Source organism: Salvia splendens, chromosome 17 (genome assembly GCF_004379255.2).
Source record: "Salvia splendens isolate huo1 chromosome 17, SspV2, whole genome shotgun sequence".
NCBI classification, from domain to species: Eukaryota; Viridiplantae; Streptophyta; class Magnoliopsida; order Lamiales; family Lamiaceae; genus Salvia; species Salvia splendens.
In genome coordinates this window covers 5,260,795-5,282,775 of record NC_056048.1, presented here as the reverse complement: position 1 = coordinate 5,282,775, position 21,981 = coordinate 5,260,795, and the positions used below count along the sequence as shown (strand labels likewise).

Sequence of the window (21,981 nt, the reverse complement as noted above, 5' to 3'; positions counted from 1 at the left end):
AGAGCTTAATATAATTGTTCATTCAATTATTTTAACAACATTAACATCACATAATATTCACAACACATACTGAAACCAATCAAACTAAATGTGTCCAACCTCTTCTTCTCTCCAATTGTGAAAAAGATATATGTATAAGAGTGAACGTGCAGGATGGTGATATATAAATATATATACTGAAAGCGTAAAGTCTGTTGGGATTTTGGAGAGAGTTAGGGTTTAAGTCCTATAATTAAGGTGATGATCGAGATCATATATACCCAAAAGTCTCGGTAACATATTGTTGAGGGACTTACAAACGGGCGGTTTTATTTTTCTTCTGGGGATTGGGCTTCTCCACAAATGGATCTTTCAACAAAGTTGGGCTCAAAAGGCCCAAAGATGTATAATTGATAGTAGTATTTCTTATGATGTCTTGTAAAACAAGAGATGTTATTTTGCTTGAAACATCTCGTATTCTCGTGCTTTGATTACATTTGCATAATTCATATTGGTCGTGAAATCGAAATAACCATAAAAAGAATTTGGGCTCTTAGATAACATTTGGCTAAGTGATTCGATGTTTCTTTTAACATCAATTAAAAAGGATTAAAAAAGTTGGGACGTTACAAAGTAGGTAAGGGCAGGTGCTTTGGCCCAAAATTCAGTTAGTATTAATAACCTATTATTGATTTAAAATTTAATAAAAATGGCTTAAATCTTTTTTTTCTCGCGACTCTTCTCGGACGTGGCTAAAATTTAATAAAAATGGCTAAAAGTACAAATATATATTCCCTATGATCTGGACATTTATATAGATATCGTGATATGATGGACGCTATATATTGTTACTGTTGTTGTGACTTTGATGAAGGTAATTAAGAGGATATTTAATTCTGGTTTCTGACGTATTTTCCATATAATAAGGAGTAGATTGAGACAGTGCATGCTTCACAAGTAGAACTCCTTATGCAAGAGATATAAAAGAAAAGACAAGGGAACAAAAGAAGCTTCTTGTGAACTTAGTTAGAGAGGAAAGTTAGTGCATTTACTTTAAGGCAGACACTTCCAATAGCCCGTAACTTTTTTTGTCCATAGCTCCAGTTTATTTGTCCGCGCCCACAAAAAAAAGTGTCCACAACTATAAGGTGGACACTTCCAATAGCCCCAAAATTTTTAGCCACTTTTCATTTTATTTTTTTTGTTTATTTTAAATCAATTATAATTAATATTATCGGAATGTAAATAATTAGAAAACGAGGTAATTGGGACCATATATTCGTTGTATTGGAAACAGTAAAATTATACAACGAACAATTAAAAAAACAAATTTAATTTTAAATAATCGTCAATTATTTAAAGGATTTATCTCCAAAATTACTGACGCGCCTTCTTCCTGCTACTTCTTTCTCTCTCCAAAAATGTGTACTACCTGCTACTTCTTTCTCTCCTTCTTCCTTCTCCAATCTCCCCCTCTCTCTAAAAATGTCAAAAATTTTAAATAAAAAAAGTCACACGATCGCTGCGCCGGGCGGATGTGCTATAGGCAGGCGCGCCTATCGGCACACCGGTGCGTCCTCGCCGCCTAGTCGGCGAAGGATGCTCCGCCCCAAAAAATTTGTCCGCTACGGGGCGGACGCCCAGCCCAGCCCACTATAGTCATCCGCGGCGGCGGCGGTTTCGGGGCGGCCAGCGCGCCGTCCCCATAGTGGATGCCCTTAAGGGAATAAAGGAATACTGAACCGTAGAATCCAATGTATAAATAAAGGATGGTAGTTGCATGACATATTAGGACATCATCATCAATTCATAATCAACCAACACATGATTTATAAAATGTTTATGATTTAGTATATATTAGTGCTACGAGTACTAATTATATTAATAAAATAAGTGAGATAAAGTTAGTAGGATATGAGGTTCGTTACAAAAATTAGTAAAAATAAAATAATAAATTAATCATGGATATACGAAAATGGCAAATTATGACTATTAATAGCAACAAATGAATAATAAAACCTATATTCTTTAATATTCAAGTTTATTGACTTTTGAGATACAATAAAGAAGGTAGAAAGTCATGTTGTATGTACTCATCTTGTTACATTTAAAGTGGAGTTTTTTTCGTGTTTTTATGCAGTGTTATTTTGTACTCTCTTCGAGCCATAAAAATAGAAATTTTTGTAAATGCTACGAGTTCCTATAGTGTATTATTAGTGGGGAATGATGTCGACGCTATACGTGAGAAAAATTATCATAAATAGAAGTAAAATAATCTTGTGGGAGAAACCAAATAAAAAAGAAAGATACTCCATTTTTAGGTTGAATATATATAGGCTGCATTGCATGTAATGATGGTGAATGAAGTTTGGGCTTGTAAAGTTAGAAGCTTCATCGAAATTTGCATGCATCAGAGTGCGCGTTGCTTCTTCATTTTTATTCCCTCACTTTACTTTATTGAACTCATCATCATCACCACCACGATCTCTCTCTACGACGCCTACGTCATGCCTATATATGGCATGTCCCTGCCCCAAATAAAGATTGTCCTCGATTGCTCCACCCTTCCAAAAACTACAACAAAAAATTAGTTTATTTGAAAAAAATAGATTTATTTATGCATTTAACTAAACCCTCCTTTATTTATGCATTTAATTAAAATATATGAAGGCATATATAGTACATGAAAAGTGGTCTCCCAGCCATTTGCGTTTTTAGTATAATATATATTCAGAAACCATTGCTATAGAATTTGATAGCGCAGTTGGCAAGTGGTCTCCTTTGGATCATGCTTGCGGTGAGGTGCTGAGTTTGATCCTCACCCACGCCATAAATTTTACTATTTGCCCAATGTTAGTAATTCATTTCTTGTCAAATCATCCTAAACGTGCTATACTTACCAAATGAGTTTTAAAGATTATTTTAAAACTTTTACCCAATGCTATATTCTAATTTACTTTTTGTCAAATTATATTTTACAGATGTGCTATTTTTACCCAATAATTTTACTGTCAAATCATTTTTAAGAGGTGTATTATACTATTTAATTTTAATCAATGATTTTTAATGATTATAGTTTGAAAGGATGTTATTTGTTCAATGATTTGTAAACATTGTAATATGTATTATATTTTAAACTGCTTTGTTATTGGTGTTGTAATATAATTAATAGTTTCATCAAAATTTTCTAATATGTACAATTAAGCAATTTGCTTTACTTATGAAAAATTTAATTTTATTAGTAGGTAAAATTCTTTTAAAGGTAATCACAAAATGCTTATTTCAATTATTCTTGATTAGATTAAATTTGCTTGATATGCATTTATTTCTTGAGTATTACATATCTGAAAACATACCTTTAATTTTAAGATCTTTTAATTCTAAATGATGAAAAAAGGAAAAACATATAAGGGTCTTACTACGACTAATTTCAATGACAAAACCACCGAGAGATACCTACAACTATTAACAGTGGCAGAGCTAAATTTTTCCTTCTTGGGCCCCCCACCGCAAAATTCCTGGCTCCGCCACTACATATATTTATGATTTGTGTATAATTATTTAACTTTTTTGGAACCATAAATATAATTAGTGCATACTTTAATTCAAATTTTAAAAATAATAGAAAGAAAATTCAAATATAAAAATAAAAAATGAGGTTAAAGGCTAATAAGTCTTTTTAACTTGTCCACTTACTACATTTATTATTTTAATAAAAAATTAATACATTAAATTATAGTAGGTGGTCACCAAATTGTTCAAATTATTTCATGTAAATTGTAAATAAATTTCAGAAATTTGGACAAAATTGTTCTTAGAATATGGGCGGTCGATTTTATCTTGTCATTCCCAATCATACTATATATTATACGATGTTGCACTTAATAACTAATACGAATAGTCTGCATTCAAACAGTCATACAAGGTTTGTGAAGTTAAAGAAAAGACATTTAAGTCTGCTCATGTCAAAGTTAGATATTTAGTTAAAATTTGAGTTGGTGAATACTTAACTGATTTCTACTATCTAATTTGTACATTTCACATCATTAACACTATGCAAAATGTACATATTCCCTGAAGCATAAAAAAGTTTGGCTAGACTTTATTAAGTCTTATTTAGTTTATAGTCGAATAAGCATAGTACGGAGTACTATATTTATATTAAAAATAAATATCTTATAAAAATTCACACCAATAATATTTTGACACATTTGAAAACTATTCGTATCAAAATTAACTAAAACTTATCAAGATTAATTTAATTGGTGATTATCATTTGATTTATACTACTATCAATTTTGTAATATTTTGCATCATTAATTAAAATCGAGGACTGAGTGAGTAAGAATAAAGTTAGAAGTAGCATCTATTTGAGTCATTTGACACCGCAACTCAATTCATATAATTGGAATAATATCGAATGGTAAAGAAGAAAAAGGCTAAAAAAGTGGGATACTCATTGTCGGCGCAATTTCCTCTACACAAAATCTTGGACCCCTAATCTTTTTCCCAAGAATTTGGTAAATACATATATTTCCTTCAAGTATTATTTGTTTAAGTATGTGCCCACTTTTGTTACTTTACGTATTCAAAAGAATTGAATTCTAAAATAACGTAACAAATATATATTGGAATTAATTATTTCTAGAATTTTAACGTGTAATGTCCTCTCCTTTTGATTTTGTAAAAAAGTATTTTCATTTCTACCAAAAGTGTTCAAATACGTACATATGTAGTCAATTTTTAATTTTTGATAATTTTTTTTTCTAATTTTTTGAACTACGTAACACTCATTCTCTACTAATAATAATAGTGTAGTCATTTTTATAAATTTTGTATTAAAACAGTTGATAAACTATTAGTAGTGGACGTATGAATATAAATTAAATTACTACCGATTAATTACTGATTTTTCATTTTTAGAGGACCACAGATAGTTAGTCTTCCAATGAAAGAACAAACTATGTAATGATAGATAGTTTAACTAACTGAAAAGCATTGGTCAGAAAAGTGTTCGAGACATTCAATGATTAGTTTAGCAGACAAGTGAGAATTCTATAAAGACAGAAAATGACACTGCAATCAACCATAAGTAATCTCCCAAATGAAACATAATTGAAGTAGTCAATACCTTAATTAACTAGACCACAAGCTACGGCTTTAATTCAAAAAACCCTCCTTTTCCTTCCCAAACATCTAATTTAAGCTTGAATTTAAAACTAGTAGATTTCCTTTCCAACATGTCACCAAAAACATCAACATGACAACACACATTAATTAACATCTTGTACCTAATAACAAAAAGGATAATTACCAAATAAACCACGAAAGGTGATTAAATCTAGTCCGTCCCACTTCTTTTCAAAACCAGAAAAATAAATTACGAAGTTTTGAATATTCACATTTATCCCATCTTTTCATTTTCCGGCGAATTATACGCTAATGTGACAGCCAGTTTAAAACACATGAACAAAACGGCATAGTCAAAACAACAACGCATTTGGAAATGACATTTCGTCAATGACATTTCGTCGAAAAAGAGAAGGATATGATAGTAAAAATCTCATATTTTGTAATTATATTGTTCATATTTGATATGTCAAAGACCGAGTCAGAATTCAACCATCTTTCATGATTTATTTGAAAAAAAAGCAATGAATAATGCAAGTAATTGCATGCATGCAATGTGTAAGAGAGAACAAAAAATCTCTGAAAATGAAGCTCAAACATCACCGGTCGATCCTACAAATTATTCAACAAAGATGTCACAACATCCCATCATTTTTTCTAAATGGTTAAATTAAAAACTCCAAACCCCCTAATTGAGTTAATAAACTAAAATTACCATCACCAAAAAAAGTGAAAAAAGCATTAATTCCATTAAAATATGTGTATGTGTATTTGGAGTTAAACTTCCCTTCACCCGAAAGGCGAGCTCCGCCTCTGCTGCATCCCGCCGGCGCTGATCGCCGCCGTCCGCCTCGGCGGCAACGGCCGATCCATCTTCGCCTCATACTTCTTATCATGATCCCCTGACAGCATCGGCTTGGTCTCGTAGATGTCCGAGACCAAGTCGATGTCGGGCCCGATCTGATCGTCCGCGGGCCCGAGCTCCTCGAGATGGAGATCGTCAGCCCAGATCAAGGAGCTTTTGCCGGAGCTGGGGTTGGTGTATTGGACGGATCTTTTTTTCCGAGGAAGTTGTCGGAAACGGGAATGAAGGATTCCCTCTCCATGCTTTGGTGGTGGAGATTTTCGAGATGCTCGCTGCTGCCGTAGATGTTGAGGTCTTGGAGGGAGGGGAAGCTGAGAGATTGGCCGAATTCGGGGGCCGTTGCGGTGGACTTGTTGTAGCTGCCGGAGCCGTCGCCGGCGAGGACGGTTTGGCAAGCTTTTTCGAGAATTGTTTGCATGTATTTGCCGTGAGCTTCAATTCGGAGTTGGAGGTGTCTTTGGACCTGTTTTTTTTTATATTTTTATTAATTTGTAAAAAATGGAAAATGATAAATTAATTACTACATAGATACCTCTAATTGCTCGTGGAGTCTTCGGTTGACTTCCATTTGCATCCTAATTGCATCAGTGATGTGAGAATTATTGCCACTGATATGAGATCACACGTACCAATTTTGAAGATGCAATTCCAAAGAAAAAATTAGATTTTTTTTGGAAAATTATTTTTGAAAGGATGAAGAATTGTTTTTTGTTGTTGTACATGTGATCACATGTACCAGTGACAAATTTAAAGATTCATATTTTTGAAAATCGTTTTCGTTTAATTTAACGATGAAAACGGAAGTGAAAAACGTACTCGTTCATGCTTCGCCCCATCATTCCAGACGACGATGCGTTGTTTCGTTGGAGATCAAGAGATGAGGCTGTGAATATGTGTAATTAGATTTTATGTATGTACAAGAAAAAAAGATGAATATTTGTGTGTGAAAGTATTAAACTTGGGAATAGTCACCTCTCATACCATCTTTCATGGAGTGATCATTGAAATCCTTATGAGGCTGCTTTCCCAGCCTAAATTTCTAAATCAAAAAATGACCCACAAATCAAAATCAAATCTTTGAAACAACCCTAGTTCACAAACTCCAAAACAATCGAGCCAAGAAATCAAAATAGAAGAAAACATAATAAAAATAGAATCTTGATAAAAAAACCTGAAGATGACTCTTGAGATGGTAAAGAGTGAGACCCTTCACCCCCATAACTCTCATAATAGTCTTCGGCGTCGCCTCTAAATTACAAAAAAAATCCATTCTTTAATAAATAAATAGATGAATTTTGAAGATAGATAGAGCGAGGGACGAACTGTCAGGGCCGCCGAGCTGGGTGACGGCGTCGACAAAGCGCTCGTGAAGCTCGACGGTCCAGCGAAGACGGGGCTTGGGATCGGTGGTGAGGACGAGGCCGGAGTCGCCTTGGACGCACATGGGCCCCTCGTGGGAAGTCATACTTGATGGCTTCTTCGGGTGGAACATTATTCTCGATCTCTCTACTTTTTTCTCTCTCCTTGCCGCCCAGAGATGCAAGAACAAATGCTGTGAGAATAGGGTGCGGATATGAAGAAGGGTAAGGGAGAAAAAGGGGTTTGCTTTCCCAAATACAATGAAACTATGCTTATTTTTACTTGATTAACTAGATATTTGAAATTTACATAAAGTTGGGATGAAACAAAACAAAAAAGAAAAGAAAAGGAAAATCAGTTTGTGTTATCCACAAGCTAGCGACGAAAAAGAAAAGGAAAACCCTAGCTATTTCTTTTAAACAATAAAGTGGGACATTTGTAGTATAAAATTAAGCACGGTTCCGACACTTAATTTCCTATTATGTATGGTTAATAGTTGGGATTATGGAAAATATTTGACATTTTGAAGCAAGAGCATTGAACTTATCTCTATTTTGAGAAAGGTTGTGTAAGATTTGGCATTCATGGTTTAATTTGGTTACAAATTAGAGCACTTAGTAAAGTCAAATTTAGTCTTAATCACTACCTTTTACTATATCAGTAACACCCACGAATTAAAAGAAAACTGAGAAAGCTTGAGTTTTTAAATGTATAATTATACAGTTGCGTGATGTAACTTAATTTCTGGTGAAAAAGAAAAGGTTAATATGGACTATCTCTTCTATATTATTTTACAGTTTTTTGAGTAGTGATAAAATGCAAACTCATATATTGTACAAACTCCAAACTTTTAACACTGTGTCAACACAGTATAAAATTTCAAGATTTTGATGTTAATACAATGTCAACACGGTGTCAACCATTGACACTGTATTAATATTTTCTGTTGCTGTTATTTTATAATCTATTGACATTTTTCAGCTGTCCAGATCATAGTTTAGAGTTTGTACAATATTTAAAGTTTGCATTTGATCACATTCCCCTTTATATATATATATATCGTCTGTATAAGCGTATCATTGAGTTTTTGTAATGAAATTATAAAACCCTATAACTAGATGGTATTTAAAGCGCAATGTGTATAGTCTATGAGAAGTAAAACAAAACGTGCACATCTTTTAATTAATTGACTGTCATAAATGTATAGTGTATCTAAATTTGTATTAATATGGGTAGGATTTGTACACCTTTCTATTTATCACGAAAAGGAGATCTAGTAGTAAATAATTGCAGAGCCCTTATATTCCTGATCAATTATATATCTATCAATAATTATTACTACTCCCTCCGTCCCTAAAAATTTGTCACCTATTTCCTTTTTCGTCCGTCCCTAAAAATTTGTCACCTTTCACTTTTACCATTTTTGGTAGTGGACCCTACATTCCACTAACTCATTAACACTCACATTTTATTATAACACTAATATATATGCCACCAACTTTTTCAACCAACTTTCTATTATATTTCTTAAAACACATGCCGGGTCAAATGGTGACGAATTTTGGGGGACGGAGAGAGTACTATTTATTTATGAACATAGTAATAATATATGTCTACAATATATGTATGGAGTATTCTTTTCATGTAAAATGTTAACAGTATAACTAATTACATGAAATAATGGAAGAATCAATTCCTAATTATAGTTCGTTATAGTAACATAATGGCTCTAAAATTCATGCAATGCAATGATGATATATTGGAGGTCACACTTTGATGTTGAGTTGGTATAGTAGTCTAAGGACTAGCTAGGACAATATTTTAAGTTAAGTTAATTATTTCATTAAAGTAAGAATTTCTTTTGTTGTCTTTCGTGGTAAGATCCCTTTTCATGTTACTATCAGGCCACCCGCAACGCGTTACGCGGGTGGCTCGAATCTCGTTACTCCGTGACGGAACGGTGGCGGGACACATTGCAGCGTCTCGTTCCGTCACCGTCTCACCGGATCGCCTGTCACGCTGAGACGCGGCACGGGACGGGCTTGACACGCGCTCCCGCGACGTGGCGCGCTCCCAGGCCATGCATGACGCCCACTCGCCAGTATTATTACCATTTTCTAGCAGTTTTCCAATTTTTTTAATTTATTTTTTATTTTTTAACTCTATAAATACTCCTAATTCATCCTCATTTCACACACAACTACACATCTATTCTTCCCAAATCATCTCCATTTCCTCTCCAATTTTCATCTCAAATCATCTCTATTTTATTCTTCCCCCAAATTTAATCGATCTCATGGATCCATATGAGCAAATGCGTCAAATAATGGAAGAATCACTTGATGAAGATCGACGCCGGGAAGCGGAAGAAGCCGCGCCTCCCCAAAGACGCTCCCGGACTTACATCCATCGTAACCGGAAGGAAGCCGCCGCAAGGTTAGTCGCGACTACTTCTGCGATAACCCGATGTGGGGAGATACCTACTTCCATAGCCGTTTCCGCATGCGGCGATAGCTATTTCTCCACATCGCAAATACATTGGCGGCCCGGGAAGAGTTCTTCCAAGAAAGTTTCGACGCCGTCGGCCGTCCCAGCCACACGACGCTGTAGAAATGTACTACAGCAATCCGTCAGCTTGAGACTGGACAAACGATCGATGTGTTCGACGAATACCTCCACATTAGAAACAGCACTGGGAGAATGTGCTTGCTCCAATTCTGCAAAGGCGTCCGGGCAGCCTTCACGGACGAATTTCTCCGGAAGCCAAGTACGACAGATTGCCAGCCCCTGCCCCGCCTTCACGAAGAAGTGCACGGATACTCCGGGATGCTTGGCAGCATCGATTGCATGCACTGGCAATGGAAGGATTGTCCGGTGGCGTGGAGGGGGTAGTACACGAGCGGCCACAAAGGCACCCACCCCACCGTTATACTCGAGGCCTTCGCCGACTACCAGCTATGGATTTGGCATGCTACTTCGGGGTCCCCGGCTCGAAAAACGACAAAAACGTGCTCCACCAATCTGACCTATTTGCCGAAGTTTTGGATAGTAAAGCGCCGGCCATCAACTTCACCGCTAACAATCGCCGCTATAAAATGAGGTACTATCTTGCCGACGGCATCTACCCGAAGTAGCCAACCTTCGTGAAGACGTGCACTAGGCCTGTGAACGCAAAGGATGCACTTTTTGCGCAGAAGCAGGAGGCTGTTCGGAAGGATGTGGAGCGGGCGTTCGGGGTTCTCCAAACGCGCTTCAACATTATCAAAGTCCCGGCTCGTACGTGGTTCATGGAGAGCATGGTCGACATCATGTATACTTGCATAATCTTGCACAACATGATTGTCCAAGACGAAGGACCCGAGGCGGGAAATTGGTTCGACCCTGAAGCCCCCGGAAGCTCAAGCGCAAGTAGTCTGTCTCGAAGTGGAGTGCATCCGTCTATACAAGAACGGTTTTCTATTCGGGCAAGGACACGTGACTCTACCGTCCACGCCCAACTCCAAGATGATCTAATGGAGCACATTTGGGCAAACTTTGGCAGATGAAATTAAATTATGTATTTTTAATTTTTTTTTAATTTTTTAATTATGTTTTTTTAATTTTTTTCGAATTTTATGTTGTAATGTTATTTTATTTTAATGAAGTGTGTTTTTTATTAATTGAATATGTTGGAAAAAAAATTAAAAAATGAAATTGAATGAATAGTAATTTAAGGGACGGATAAGTGACAGATGGTTGCAGGTTTCGTCCCTTAGTTAAGGGATGGAGTAAAAAAGTACAGTGGGGCCCGCGAACAGTAATTTAAGGGACGGTTTAGTGACAGCGTTGTGGATGACCTCATTAACCACATGTTCACTTCTTTTCAGTCTGTCTCTTGAGTTTTAATGAGACACAATCCCACCATTCAAGCCTACTGTCTACTTTTAAATTATCTCTATATCTCACCTTGTTATATTAGTTCGAATTCAATTCTTTAGCTCCGTCACTTTTAAATTCATACATCGAGCTCTATATTTCACCTTGTTACATTAGTTCCAATTCAATTCTTTAGCTCAGTCTACGATTTAAAGTATCACTTAATTTGACATGAGTTTTAAAAAACGTGAAGGAAAATGATAAAAAAAAAGAGGTTAGTATAATGTATGTTCCACTTTATATACTCTATATTAATTTTATAGTAGAATATGAGTATAAAAATTAATATAGTGAAATGTGGGGTCCATAATTTAAATTGTAGATGTCCCAAAATAGTAAATTGAGACATTATTTCGTAGACGGATGTAGTACTATTTACATGCACCAATAGCTAAGTCTTATGATATTTTTATTCAAAAGAAATCAAAGCCAACAAGTTAGCCAATATCACATTTGTAGCATCCAAGAACACAAAAGAGCATACAACATAAAACAATACCAATGCACCAAAAAACAATACAACCCTACCTAATTATTCTCACCAACCGGATAAGAAACTAAAATGGCATTTAAAGTTGTGTTAAAATGTTAATCAGCTTGAGTAAAAAAAATTGAAAATAAATGAGTAAAAAAATTTGAAAATATGAAATAAGTATTTTTGTTACTATAAGGAACTAAGATAGTCACAAAAAGATAGAAGGGGATGTGAAGCTCAGTCAATAAAGAGGCATGTGTGTGTATGAGAGAGAGAGTGTGTATAAATTAAGCTTTAATTTTGGGTAGCTCTAATCTGAATCTATATAAGATGCTTTTGTGGAATAGAAGATTGTCATTCCATGACATGCACACAACCAAAAGTTGACCCCACCCTTCATTTTAATTTTTGTCTCCTTTGCTAGTTTTCAAATTCACTTCATATTTTAATTTGCATTTATATGTTTTAAATGGTTTAAAATAAGAATTTGCAATTAGTAAAATACTACAAAAAATTGTGTTTACAAGCACCGAAGTGCTCGGAAAACTAGCATATACCGAGCACTTTCTAAGCACAAAAGGTGCTCAGTAAATGCTTCCCCTCAATGTCGTTTTGTAAGCACTTAAATATATGAATTTTATGTTAATTATGTAGTTTTTCTATGTGAAAAATAATTTATTGAAAAATGGAGTAGAACTTTTGTTTCTTGTGGAATATTGATCCAAACATAAAAACCAAGAATAGTTCTTGTGATTTTTTAAATCCGATGCCTGCATGATACTATACAGTATGACAGTATAGTATGTGTGCACAAAACGCTGCAAATCATAGCGGTGTATGACAGTATGAGCATTGCTCCTCGTTTAGTCAACGTTATTAATTTGATTCTAATATCTTAAAACCTCATTAATTTTATAAATTATATCACCTCTATCTATTAAAAAAAGTCTCATGAGTAGACGTCTTGAAAGGAAAGAGATAAAGTAGGACAAATAAAGAGAAAATATGAAAAAGATAGAACGGGAGAGATAAAAAGTGAGTACTAAATTGGGAGCAACTTTCAATTTTTAGTATAAGACTATTTTTTGTGGACGGATATGGACGGCTGGAAATGGAAAGATGAAACTATTTTTTTGGATGGATAGAGTATAAAATTAAAGCTCGATTTGTAATTTTGTTCATCTATTAATGCTATAGAGAAAATAATTTTTGCATCGGTTTTATGAATATTATAAAATTAATGATGTCAATGATTATTTTTTTTATCAAAATCAAACTATATGAATTAAAGAAGGTAATTTGAATGAAACTTGAGTGGTGCTCATAAATAATGCTTTAATAATGTGTATATAGCTTAACATTTCTCTGTATTATTATTCATTAGCATTATATTTTCCCTTCATATTCTAAGTGAAATGTGTCTATTTTGACACAGGAATTTAAATAGCAATGTTTAGTAAATTAAATTGTTATATAATAAAATAGAAAAGAGAAAGAAAAAATAAAATAAAATAAAGTAGGAAAGATAATGGACTTAATTGACAAATATGTCACTTAGACTGGAATATCCCAAAAATAAATATGTCTCATTTAGGCTGAGACGAAGGACTATATAGTAGTCCATGTGGAGTTATAATGAGTCCCCTTGTTGTTGTAAGTTCGTGGATCCACTTCTTATTATTGTTTTATATGCATAAATGTATTGAATTAAATTTATAATGTACGTATTGAACTTGAAAAATAAAAACCTTCAAGATTGAACCGTAGCATTCATTATTTGAGTTTCAAGAAATTATGTAACACATTCAGTAATTTTATACCTCTAATACAATATTAAAATAGAGGATTATTTACGAACCCATAGTGAAAGTACACTTTTGCATCCTCTCCTAACTTGTTGCAATAAAAGAAAAAAAAAAGTCATTTTAATACTAAAAATATCAAGATGTTATCTAAATCTAGATGCTATGTAGAATCCTCTCAAATTATATGGTTATATATCTAGATAAGTAGTAGATTATCTATATATAAAATTATAGATTTCTCTAGATATATATAGATATTATGTAGGACAGTAGGAGTGATAAAATATTTAGATTTTTATACAAAAAAATCTAGATATAGAATTATAGAATTTATGAAGAATGCCTGTATAAGTAGGTTGTATCATTTTGCAAAGTTGAAGAGTTAAATTTTCTTAATATGTCTAAATCACTAAATCTCCTAAATTCTTTGTTATACATTAGACCTTATTGTCCTCTTAAATATTTCCTTCAACTTGCATTAGTCTTTTCATAAATCTCTTATATTCCGACCCCTCCTATATACATAAACATTGTACATATACAAAAGATAAATTGCATGTTTAATGCATATCATTAATGTTTGAAACAAACGCAGTTTATACGTTTAAAAAAATGGTCCTAAACTGAAAGATAGAGTAATTAGAATTCATTAATAAATTAAATTTATTTCAAATTTTCTCTTCACTAGCTATTTTTTTTTATTTACAAGGCTTTTACTTCTTATATACCTTTTAGGAACAAAGAGTTAGAAGTAGTTGAACAATTATAAAAATAACACTCACCTCCATACTATTTATCTCTCCAAAAGGAATAAGTTCTTCCTTCATTTAGAATTAAAGTAGAGATTCAAAGAACAAATTCTCAAATTTATTTGAATTCAATAAATCTGCAAGTCTTATTAATAGACTATTAAACTATGATCTTTTGAATTCATATCAAATAATAATAATTTGTTTTTGTCAATATGTATATTATGATGTGAAAAAATTTAGTTATATCCATATATATTTAATATAGAATAGTGAATTTGATAATACTATGTTTTTGTTATACAAATATGATTTATTTGATATTATAAGAAGAGTGATGTTACACTACATAATTAAAATAAATATTTTAAATTTTGTGTTCCTTAAAAATCCTAATGCCTCAATTCCAATAATTGGTACTATATTTCTAATTAATCAAATTATGTTTATATTTAATATTTATATATTATATACATCCGTCCCTTATAAATATAATCTATTTCCATTTTGGTCCATCCCTAAAAAATGAAAATGTTCTAAACTGTCTAGTTTAAGAAGTGACCTCACAATCCACTAACACTACTTATACTACTTTTTCTCTTCTCTCTTCTCTCTTCTTTTGCCCATTTTTTTACGTCTCTCTTACTTTACCAATTATTCTCTTTTACTTATGCTAATTGATACATGCATATTATATGATTTGCATTGTTATCATTTAGTACATTATTTATTTTGCTTTATACTCACTCCGTCCCCAAAGAATATGTATTTTGGGTTCGGCATGAGTTTTAGTGCAAAATTGGTAAAGTAAGTGAGAGGTTGAGTGAAAAAAATGAATTAAAGTATTGTTAGTGAAGAATGAGTCTCACCTTAGTAGAGAGAAAATAGTTTCCAAAATTAGAAAGTACATATTCTTGTGGGATGGGCTAAAAAGGAAAGAGTGTATATTCTTGTGGGTCGGATGGAGTATATTTTTATTTTAAAATTTTAAAAATTACTCCCTCCATCCTCCAAATATTGTCCCACTTTGACCTGGTACGGGTTTTAAGAAATGTAATGAAAAGTGAGTTGAAAAAGTTAGTGGAATGTGAGTCGTATTTTATATATTAGTTTTATAAATAAAATGTGAGTAGGAATGAGTTAGTGGAATATGGGGTCCACTACCAAAAATGGTAAAAAGTGAAATGGAATAAATTTTGTGGGACGGATGAAGATGAAAAAAATGGGACAAATTTTCAGGGACGGAAGGAGTATTATCATTTTTTTTATACAAAAGAAATGTCCAAGTCGAAAGGTCCAACGAGCCAAGGAGTCGTTAACAAACAAATGATCAACCAACAACAAAAAGACACACCAAAAAAACCTTTGCATATCCCCCATCTACTTGCCACTTAACCAAAAATCACAAAACTAAGCAAAGTAACACTACGAGGCAGCAACAACCCGACATCAAGCCATCCCTCAAAAAGAGCTACACCACCCGTTCAACCAAGAATAAGACACCAACAACAAGAAGAAAGATGCACCAGAGGAAAAAGGAAAGAATGAAAAAAAACACCAACGCCACAAAAAAAGCACACCTCAAATGCACCTAGCCACGAATCAAAACCCACCGTTAAACCCTCAAGAAGCGTCAAACCTCGACATCATGAGCACATAGTTCCTTTTACTTTTAAGACATCACCAGCCTCTAACGCCGTTCAAGTTGGCTGCCGTTTTGTAGAGGGAAAAGAAAATCCTAAGCACCAACCCTTTACCCATGTGCCAAGGTGCAACAAAAGTCTTTCTCTTTCGAACTCCCAGTTTAATGTGAAGTCTTGGAAAATTATCTTATTTCGGATGTCCCAAATTGTCCACGAGACAACATAGAACATAGAAATCCACATTTTTTTGTCAAACCTTTTGAAGGGAGCACCAAGTTATGAGAGAAAGCTGAATTTGTTAATTATTTCTATAATGAAAACATTAATTTTATAATTACTTCTAGTGAAAGCTGAATTTCTTAAATTTTTCTATAACTTAATATAAATGAATAAATAACTAACGAAGTTTGATTTTATGTAATTATTTTTTAACATCATCTCATTTCCCCAAACAAATTCAATCTTCTTAGCTCGGGAACTACTCTTCAAATGTGGATCCAATCATCACAAAAAATGAGAGAGAGGTGAACTTTGCCATAAACAATTCTTGAGATCAAACAAGGGTGGTGCAAGAAAAAACCAATCGTCTCCTGGGAATAGTACAAAAAATTCAAAAATAAATAGTTGCATAGCATCTTATATATTAAGTTCATGTACCCCATGCATATTTATTTAGTCTGCAAAAAAACGTGACATTATGCTTTACCCATTATTGCGATAGAATTATAGAAGCACAATACATAACAATCGTATTATAACTGCCAAGATGACTTATTTGGGAAGTGCTTGTTTCTTCTCTTGTTTGGTGTCTGCTATGATTTAGAGCGGTCCTTGGGTACTAGCTGGATTGGTGTTACCGGTTAGTGTTTGGTTTGTTCTTCTCTGATTTTAACTCTGGTTGTCTTCTCTTCTTGTCAGTTCTTTAGTAGTTGTGATGTCGTTTGTGTTTGTGTTTCTTTTATTGTGGTTGTTGGATTGTTATTATCTTGTGCGCTTTCTCACCACTTTTGAGGTTTGAGATTTTTGGCTTATAAAAAAAATATTATAACCGCAAAGATATGCATTCATTCTAACGAGTGAAGATACTCCATTCCAATAAGAAATTGCATTATCCTTTGACTAACTTGTACAAGCATCTATGGAGTAGTATTTTGTTAAAATCATCTCATTTTTTTCCTTTTTGTTAGTATATGTATAGTGTAGAAGTAAATGACTAAAGTTGAAGGTCTTTTCAGAATGCACATATAATCTCAATTTATGAATCATTTAGACAACAATATGTAGATTCTTCCTATAAAAAATAAACCTTAATTTTCATGAGTTAATCAACCTCCAATGATCAATTCTCGTTCAAAATCATGTCATAATGGGTTTTATTATCTTTTGAAGCATCAAGGTCTCTCAATTCCTTCCAAACTTGACGATTATTTTAAGGACTCTGTTTTTAGTTTTTACTGATTTTTCCTTGTTGAAGAGGTAATCTCTCTAACAATTAAACAGTAGGAGCATTGAATACCAACTCCTTTCAGCAGCTCCAAGCTTCGGTCAAATTGACGTACGTATAAGTTTTATCTCTAATCATTTTTACCAAATTTAAATTATATTTTTATAAATTTTTACAGTAGCTACAATACACACTCATATTTGTTATTATATAGAAAAACACAAATATAGGTTTGTGTTGCAGTATGATTGAAGAAAATTTCTACAAAATGAGATTTGGTATATGGTTGAAGATGATAAAAATATAGACCATATAGCCCAAACTGTGATTCCACCTTACAAAAATTCCTTATTGTGACACGAGCAAATATACATAGTTAATATTCCATCTGTCCCAAGGTAGTTGACGAATTTCTTTTGAACACGAAATTTAAGAAATTAATGAATTAAGGATTAAAGTAGAGAAAGTAAAGTAAGATAGAGAATAAAATAAGAAAAATGAAGAAAGAGTAAAGTATGAGTAAAAATAAAGTTTTTACTTTAAAAAAAAGAAAGAATAAATGACTCCATTACCATAGGATAATCCAAAAAGGAATACGATTCAACTACCTTACCACGGAGGGGTTCTGTCAAACTATGATTCCACCTATCATTTAATTCGTATGATCATTTTTAGACGTTTATTGAGATATTGGGAATTGTGACTATAATTGATGTATTTCGAACCTTAAGGTATCTAGGCCAGACTATTATAATTATTTGTCTAATTAAACTTGACAAATTATTGCATGACAAGTAAATTTTACACTATAATCCGTCTATACGTGCAACACTAGTCTTCTACCTTCACACAATAAATTCTCTAAAAAAATTAGAAACCTATTATGCAAACGTTCCCACTCCCACTCCCACTCCCACTCCCACTCCCAAACAAGTATTATGCATCTTGTGATTACTCAAACTCTCAACCTACTAGTGAAAGAAGAAACATCTTATCAATTCAGTTACGCTTAATTATCATCCTAAATATGCAATCTTAGGCCACATATTATTTGTTGTAAATTTTAACACCGAAAGAAAAGGATGAAAAAACATAAGAACATTTTAGAATGAAAAATCAACTCCCCCGCAACAATACAAATTTAGGCATGATTATTAGATATCACTTTAATTTTATTTTTATTTTTATTTTTATTTTTAGAGTATATTTCAATGATAATTTTTAAAAATTTATAATTAACAATAGTATGAATTATTTAAATCATTAAATTATTTCCATAATCATATTCGATTCAATTAAGTATAATTCAGTTGGAAAAATGGAAATAATTAAGCGTGTATCCAGTCTAGGCATGCACAAACCGACCCGGCCCGGCGGTTAACCGGCGGTTCGGAACCGCCGGTTCATGAACCGGAACCGGGCCCGGAACCGGCGGGTTGAACCGGCAGAAGGGTCGCAGGGTCATAAGGGCAGGTTCAGGTTCGGCAATATCTTGAACCGTGAACCGGCGGTTCGGCGGTTCGAACCGCCGGTTCAAAGGGTCGAACGACATAGGGTTCGTAGGGGTTCAAAGTAGGGATTGGTATGAACCGGCGGTTCGCCGGTTTTAGGCGAAAACCGCCGGTTTAAACCGGCGGTTCCGACCGGTTTCCGCCGGTTCCGGAAGCTTTTCAGGCGTAGGGGCTAGGTGAGGTCAGAAACCGGCGGTTTGTGTCGGAAAACCGTGGACCAACCCGCCGGTTTTGTGGTTGAACCGTCGGTTCAGGCGGTAAACCGGCGGTTCGGCTGAAAATTTGAAAATTTGAAATTTGAATTTTTTTTTATTTCTTCCAATTTTACTCCTATAAATACCCCACTTCTCCTTCATATTTCCTTACCCCATTCTTGTGTTAACAAGGATTTCATTCTCAATCTCCATTTCTCTATTCTCTCCTCATTCTCTCTAACTGCGCAAGTTTAATTCTACACTTTCTGCTCACTACTATATTTGTTGTGCTCATAATTTACCACTTCTTTTATACTTTATACATATTTCATTCCAAGTCAATATTACTTTTCATTTATCAATATATTCAATATGTCTTCTTCTCGTGGTGGATCGGGACGTGGTGATCGGGGCAAGGGAATAGCCCAAGATCAAAGCACTACGCGTCCCTCAAAATCTCGACGACCTAGTCGTCGAGATGTTATGGAAGAGGTTTCCCGATTGGCAGCCGAACGCATGCAAGTAAGTAATGAAAAATTTGTTTTCCAATTCACATGCACAAAATTTCATTAATTTTTTTTTGCGTTCATACTTTTAACTTCTACGTACATAATATTTGTAGATGGAAGAAGATCATAGGACCGCCATGCTACTTGCTGAAATGCAACAAGGTGGGGGTAGGGGAGGTCGTTCCCAACAAGATGAGGAGTTCGACGTTACTATATCGTCGGACTCGGACAACAACGATGATAGATCGCATTCTCGTATTCCTTCTAGCACCGGCGGAAATGAGGAGATGCCTCCCCCTGCACCCACTAACACGGCAAAAGCTTTAAAATCGGACATTTTTATCAAACACTACAAGAAGGTCCCGGTGGTGATTCCAAGTCCTCACGATCCGAACTCTCAAGAAGAGACTTCAGACTTTCATGTTTACTGCAACTATTGCGATAAAGTGTACAAATGGTCCGCCGGTGGTGGATATGGCACCCTCCGTCGCCATTTAGTGGCAAAGCATCCGGTAGAATGCAGCACTGCCTCTACCCAAAGCCAACTAAACTTCCAACCCGCCGGCTCGGGTTCGTCAGGTGCGCCTCTATTTAAATATGATAAAAAGAATTTTGATGATACAATGACTAGATGGGCGGCTATGAAGTATATGCCCTTTAATGTTTTTTATGACAAAAGTTTTGAGGTTACTATGCAAAGTGGGTTGAATGTAGCAATCAAAAGAATAGGTAGAATGACCGTGCAACGATCTACCGTTCGGCAGTGCTTGGAGAAAAAGGTAGAATTATCACGTTATTTAGTTAACATGGGCCACAGGGTGAACATTTGCTCAGATGTTTGGACGGATTGTTTTAACCGTCATTCATACATGGGTATTACGGTTCACTTTGTGGACAACAGTTGGACTTTGAACAAGCGTTTAATTGGTTTTAGAGAATTTGAAAGTCCACACACTGCACCCGAAATTGCTTCTTTGATTATACAAGTGTTGAATGAGTTTCAGTTATGCAACAAGATATTTTCTATTGGTTTTGATAATGCAACTGCCAACACCGCAAGTATTGCCGATTTGATTGCGGCTTGTACACCGGTAATTGGAGGTAAGTATTTTCATCAAAGATGCATTTGCCATATTTTAAATTTATGTGTACAGGATGCGCTTGAATTATAGCAAAAGCATGTCTCTCCTATTAGAAATGCAGTTAGATTAATCCATCAAAAGCCAGCTATTGGCAAAGCATGGAAGAAATATTGCCATCAAAAGAATGTCAGGTACACGAATTTTACTATGGATGTGTCTCATAGATGGAATTCGACATATGATTGTCTGAATTCTACCTTGACACATAAAGATGCTTTATGTGATTTTTATAGAACTAACCCCTACCGTGATTTATATCTTTCGCATAGTTGTTGGGATAACAGTTTGGCTTTATTTAAATTGTTCAAATATTTCAAAAATGCTACTGTTGAATTGTCGGGTGTTTATTATTGCACTGTTGTTCGTGTTTTGGAGCATTGCATGTACATATCCCTTGGTTTTAAAACTGCAATGAAAAATGCTTCCTCTTCTCCCGAGTTAATGTGCGTTTTGTATTATATGATTGAAAAATGGCTCAAGTATTTCAGTGAGATTCCTAACGTGTTTTTTATTGCAAAGGTATTGGATCCAAAATGGAAATTAGCAGGTACCACTAGAATTTTAGATTTTTATTATAACAATTTGAGTTCAATTGATCTTGGTCCCCTTCAAGCAATCCAAACGGATACCAGTGACGAATTTGGAGTCGACCTCTCAGAAACCATTCAAATAAACCTCCCGGACCGGTCAGTTGTGCAACAAAACCTCGAGTATAACTTGCGCTCTCTCTACACCGAATATGAAACCAAGTATAACACCACTCACCAAGTCAGAAGACCCCCTCCTCCACAACATAACTACGGCTTTGCATTTCAAGCCGATTATGATGACCCCGACGCGCAATCCCAACTAGCCGACCTATACAACTACAGCACCGGCGGAAGGTCCTCAGATATGGTCAGTGAATTAGATTTATATTTTGAATCACTCTTTTCCTTTGGTAATGAAGGTCCTACTCCTCCCGCCCAAATCGACGTCCTCGATTGGTGGGGAACCCACGAGAAAGATTTTCCCATCCTTGCTTCAATGGCCAAGGAGATTTTTTCTGTTCCGGCTTCCACCGTCGCCGTCGAGTCCGCTTTTAGTGTTGGCTCACGCGTTTTGGATGAATCAAGAAGTAAGCTCTCGGCGAAAAATATGGAAGCCGTGATGTTACTTGATGATTGGGCCAAAGCTGACGTCCGAGAACAAGAAAATGATTGGAATGATCGTCAAGAGGGATCACAAGATGAATTCACCGGGGATGAAGATTAGGCCAACC

General features: G+C 34.6%; 1 pseudogene; it reads right to left on the bottom strand.

The window, feature by feature from the left end:
* Positions 1-5,670: 5,670 nt before the first annotated feature.
* LOC121775516 lies at positions 5,671-7,591 on the bottom strand (annotated as a pseudogene).
* Positions 7,592-21,981: the final 14,390 nt, after the last annotated feature.